The sequence below is a fragment of the Schistocerca piceifrons genome, unplaced genomic scaffold, assembly GCF_021461385.2.
Source record: "Schistocerca piceifrons isolate TAMUIC-IGC-003096 unplaced genomic scaffold, iqSchPice1.1 HiC_scaffold_198, whole genome shotgun sequence".
Classification (NCBI taxonomy): domain Eukaryota; kingdom Metazoa; phylum Arthropoda; class Insecta; order Orthoptera; family Acrididae; genus Schistocerca; species Schistocerca piceifrons.
In genome coordinates, this window is record NW_025727878.1 from 20,001 (window position 1) to 25,000 (window position 5,000).

General features: G+C 53.8%; 1 non-coding gene across 1 annotated transcript in view; it reads left to right on the top strand.

Moving 5' to 3' along the window:
* The first annotated feature begins 3,773 nt into the window (after positions 1-3,773).
* The window catches only part of LOC124741743, a 1,909-nt gene continuing 682 nt past the window's right edge, over positions 3,774-5,000 (top strand). The window contains exon 1 of the ribosomal RNA XR_007010056.1: positions 3,774-5,000. This exon is cut by the window's right edge and continues 682 nt beyond it. This is a non-coding gene — a ribosomal RNA (small subunit ribosomal RNA).

Consider the following 5,000-nt stretch of genomic DNA (forward strand, 5'->3'; position numbering starts at 1 on the left):
TATGCGACGCCAAGCCGATTAAGACAGCGATGGCGCCACAGTGCCCGCCTTTCGACGCCACCCACAAAGCCTGCAGCCTCTGTCGACCATAGCACCCAATCTCCAGTGGCTCTGCCGCACGAAGCCGTGGACCGGCAATGACTCCACCCGCACCCGTTCGTGCACCACCCCAACCGCCAAACTCGCACCTCCAGCGGATGAACGGCGGAAGTTTCCCGCACTCGTAAAGTGCAATCCACCCCTATAACTTGCGTTTCATGAAGAGTTATTTCCAATATGCGACATTCCCGCTGTCCCTATACATGAGCCGCGACCTGTACCACTTACGAGCGAGAGACGCGATCGCGTTGCTCACTGTACGGCGTCCGATACCGAGCCATCAGCATGTCGGTCCCCATGCGCGTTGCACTCGCACTCGCAGTCGCAAAAACGTGGGGCAAATATATTACGCGGAAGAGCTATAACAGACCGAGCCCCACTGCATGGGGAGAGTCTTTGTCACTAATGTACACAGATGGAACATTTTGGACTGGAACCAGATTACCCGTACACACGGCGCTGATTAGTAATCAATGCAGAGCCATCAAACTACAGCAAATATACACAACTGTCCGTATACATGCTGAAAGAGTCTGCCCACAATGGGAACCACACGTCAGCCAGACACTCTGATCACGCACCACTCTCTGCTTCTAACGGGCGCACATACAATATGTAAGCACCAGCATGGAACAACATCCAGTGCATCTTCTCCGCCACATTACACAATCCACACTATCACAACCAGACCAGGAGGTCCATGCGGAAAATACAATATCCCAGCCTTTCGACATCCACCATTGCGCAGACCAGGCACCAACACCCACACATGTCCTATACAACGGTGCACCCAACATCACAATAGTACCTCCTGTCACAGCGCACAAACAATGACATGAGTCAAAGACACAGGTCTCACACAAGCATAGAATTGGAGCGCCGCCTCTAATAAGCCAAAGGTGCATCCTGACGTGACAAATCTGATCATGTCACAAGCATTCACTTACTATAATCACTATCAAGGAACCTGCCGCCCCCGCCCCCCCCCCCCTACACCTTTCCTTACAACAACGTGTAACCTAACCTAACCTAACCTATGTTGTACCTTAACCTAACCTATGTTGTACCTTAACCTAACCTATGTTGTACCTTAACCTAACCTATGTTGTACCTTAACCTAACCTATGTTGTACCTTAACCTAACCTATGTTGTACCTTAACCTAACCTATGTTGTACCTTAACCTAACCTATGTTGTACCTTAACCTAACCTATGTTGTACCTTAACCTAACCTATGTTGTACCTTAACCTAACCTATGTTGTACCTTAACCTAACCCATGTTGTACCTTAACCTAACCCATGTTGTACCTTAACCTAACCCATGTTGTACCTTAACCTAACCCATGTTGTACCTTAACCTAACCCATGTTGTACCTTAACCTAACCCATGTTGTACCTTAACCTAACCCATGTTGTACCTTAACCTAACCCATGTTGTACCTTAACCTAACCCATGTTGTACCTTAACCTAACCCATGTTGTGCCTTAACCTAACCCATGTTGTGCCTTAACCTAACCCATGTTGTGCCTTAACCTAACCCATGTTGTGCCTTAACCTAACCCATGTTGTGCCCTAACCTAACCCATGTTGTGCCCTAACCTAACCCATGTTGTGCCCTAACCTAACCCATGTTGTGCCCTAACCTAACCCATGTTGTCCCCTAACCTAACCCATGTTGTCCCCTAACCTAACCCATGTTGTCCCCTAACCTAACCCATGTTGTGCCCTAACGTAACCCATGTTGTGCCTTAACGTAACCCATGTTGTGCCTTAACGTAACCCATGTTGTGCCTTAACGTAACCCACGTTGTCCGCTAACGTAACCCACGTTGTCCGCTAACGTAACCCACGTTGTCGCCTAAACCTGCTCTGTAATTGTTATACGACTCGTTCAATTAGTGTAGTGTTGCCCACCCGCAACCCTCGCAATATAGTTCGCTACTCGCACTGCCCGCTCCCCTGTGTATCGCTTCATGTTAAACACCTTGCAAGTCTTGCTGACTTTCCACATGCTCCTGCTGTACACTGTAATGTGGATGGCAGCAGGACGTACATGCCGCCCCCCCCCCCCCCACCCCTCCCCACGTCCCCACGTCCCCACCTTGCCCCCTGCCTTCGCAAGCTGGTTGGTGACAAGTTTGCATGTTCAATGCCCTTCGCATGCGACGTACGCAGGCTACGTTGTGGTGCGGCCTGTGTCAACTGTCCGCTGATGTCGTACGCGTGAACCACAATCTGTACTGCACATTCGTCCTTATGTACTGAATGATACATCGTGGCACATGTGTGACCGTACAACGACTGCGCCCAAAAACGGCGGACCATACAGTGCAAATATTGTGCACGCAGCTACGTGTCGTCTCCCTATGAGAGCTGGATTGCAGTGTGGTACGCCATAGAGACGTGTGGGAGGAACGGACGCCGTGGATGGCGATCAGCATGAGCTGTGTGTTGATGTATTCGGACCTAGTCGTCTCTCCTCAAACACCGTGATAGCATGGTGCACCGCGTTCCATATCTGCGACATGCTACAGAGGCCGGTTGACAGTCGTTCGAGCAATGGACATCGCATACGTACGGGGGCCACCTTCCACGTATTGTCTAGGCGTGCACATTTTGTTGCGTGTATGTGGGCAGACGTAGTGTGGCGTGACACCTGACACAGGCATGCAATAATCGTTGAAGTTGCTAATGGCGATGGACGCCTACGTTTTCTGGTGAAGTTACGCAAATGAAGAAATGGTAACCCGTTGTGGTGCGGTTGTTCTCGCTAGGGGTGAATCGGTGATGGCGACGATAGGTTGAGGTACTAACCGGTTGTTCCAGCGATACCCACCATGCCGATGAAACTGAACGGCATCTGGGTGTGAAGCGATACGCGGTGGTGGCTGGGTGGGACCGTCCCCGGCCGGTGAGGGGGCGCCTCCCGGCGTGCTGGCCGCGCGGTGCGTGGGCGCACGCGCTACAGCCGGCTGGTGGGGGCGGCCAGTGGCAGGCGCGCCGGCCGACGGACGCGGCAGGCGTCGCAGCTGCGCGCCGGCGCACCCTGCGCGCGGCGCCGTGCGGCCAAAGTAGGTCCTCGCGGGCCCGGTGCGAAGCGCGGTGGACATCTTCAGTGTGCTGGTCCGATTGAGGACTGTGTGCGTTGAGGATGCGCCGCCGCCCGGCGCTCGGCGCCGCGACGCCGTCTGCTGCTCGGTCGCCCCAGCGGTTCTCGCTGGTGGTTTGTATCGCAGCTGTGCGGATGTGTTGGCGCGTGCGCTGTGCTGGGAGAGTTCGCTTCGGCACCCAAGTGGGGCTTTTGTCCTTCTGTGGCGCTGGCGTTGGAGCTGCCGGTCACCGTAGGTGGCGCGTGTTGTCTCCCGCCGGCAATGCCACGACAGCACGCTCCCGGGCCTCTGTCGGCAGCGGCAAGCTCAGTTGGGAGCACGGGTGGTCGCACCGAAAGCGTCTACTCGCCTAACTCCGGGCGATTGCGCCTCTCTCGAACCCGACCAAGTACTTGGGACGGCGCTGCGCGCCGCCGGGACCTGAGAGGGTTTCGAGGTGTATTGTGCAGGGGAGCTCAGCCTCCTCCTGTTTGCAGAATGATTGAGCGGACGCTTGCGTGTTCGCGCGGGCCCCCGGGACACACTCCCGGGCGGCCGGCTGCTCAGCTCTAGTTGGCGCAGCTCCCTGGTTGATCCTGCCAGTAGTCATATGCTTGTCTCAAAGATTAAGCCATGCATGTCTCAGTACAAGCCGCATTAAGGTGAAACCGCGAATGGCTCATTAAATCAGTTATGGTTCCTTAGATCGTACCCACGTTACTTGGATAACTGTGGTAATTCTAGAGCTAATACATGCAAACAGAGTCCCGACCAGAGATGGAAGGGACGCTTTTATTAGATCAAAACCAATCGGTCGGCTCGTCCGGTCCGTTTGCCTTGGTGACTCTGAATAACTTTGGGCTGATCGCACGGTCCTCGTACCGGCGACGCATCTTTCAAATGTCTGCCTTATCAACTGTCGATGGTAGGTTCTGCGCCTACCATGGTTGTAACGGGTAACGGGGAATCAGGGTTCGATTCCGGAGAGGGAGCCTGAGAAACGGCTACCACATCCAAGGAAGGCAGCAGGCGCGCAAATTACCCACTCCCGGCACGGGGAGGTAGTGACGAAAAATAACGATACGGGACTCATCCGAGGCCCCGTAATCGGAATGAGTACACTTTAAATCCTTTAACGAGTATCTATTGGAGGGCAAGTCTGGTGCCAGCAGCCGCGGTAATTCCAGCTCCAATAGCGTATATTAAAGTTGTTGCGGTTAAAAAGCTCGTAGTTGGATTTGTGTCCCACGCTGTTGGTTCACCGCCCGTCGGTGTTTAACTGGCATGTATCGTGGGACGTCCTGCCGGTGGGGCGAGCCGAAGGCGTGCGACCGCCTCGTGCGTGCTCGTGCGTCCCGAGGCGGACCCCGTTGAAATCCTACCAGGGTGCTCTTTATTGAGTGTCTCGGTGGGCCGGCACGTTTACTTTGAACAAATTAGAGTGCTTAAAGCAGGCAAGCCCGCCTGAATACTGTGTGCATGGAATAATGGAATAGGACCTCGGTTCTATTTTGTTGGTTTTCGGAACCCGAGGTAATGATTAATAGGGACAGGCGGGGGCATTCGTATTGCGACGTTAGAGGTGAAATTCTTGGATCGTCGCAAGACGAACAGAAGCGAAAGCATTTGCCAAGTATGTTTTCATTAATCAAGAACGAAAGTTAGAGGTTCGAAGGCGATCAGATACCGCCCTAGTTCTAACCATAAACGATGCCAGCCAGCGATCCGCCGCAGTTCCTCCGATGACTCGGCGGGCAGCCTCCGGGAAACCAAAGCTTTTGGGTTCCGGGGGAAGTATGGTTGCAAAGCT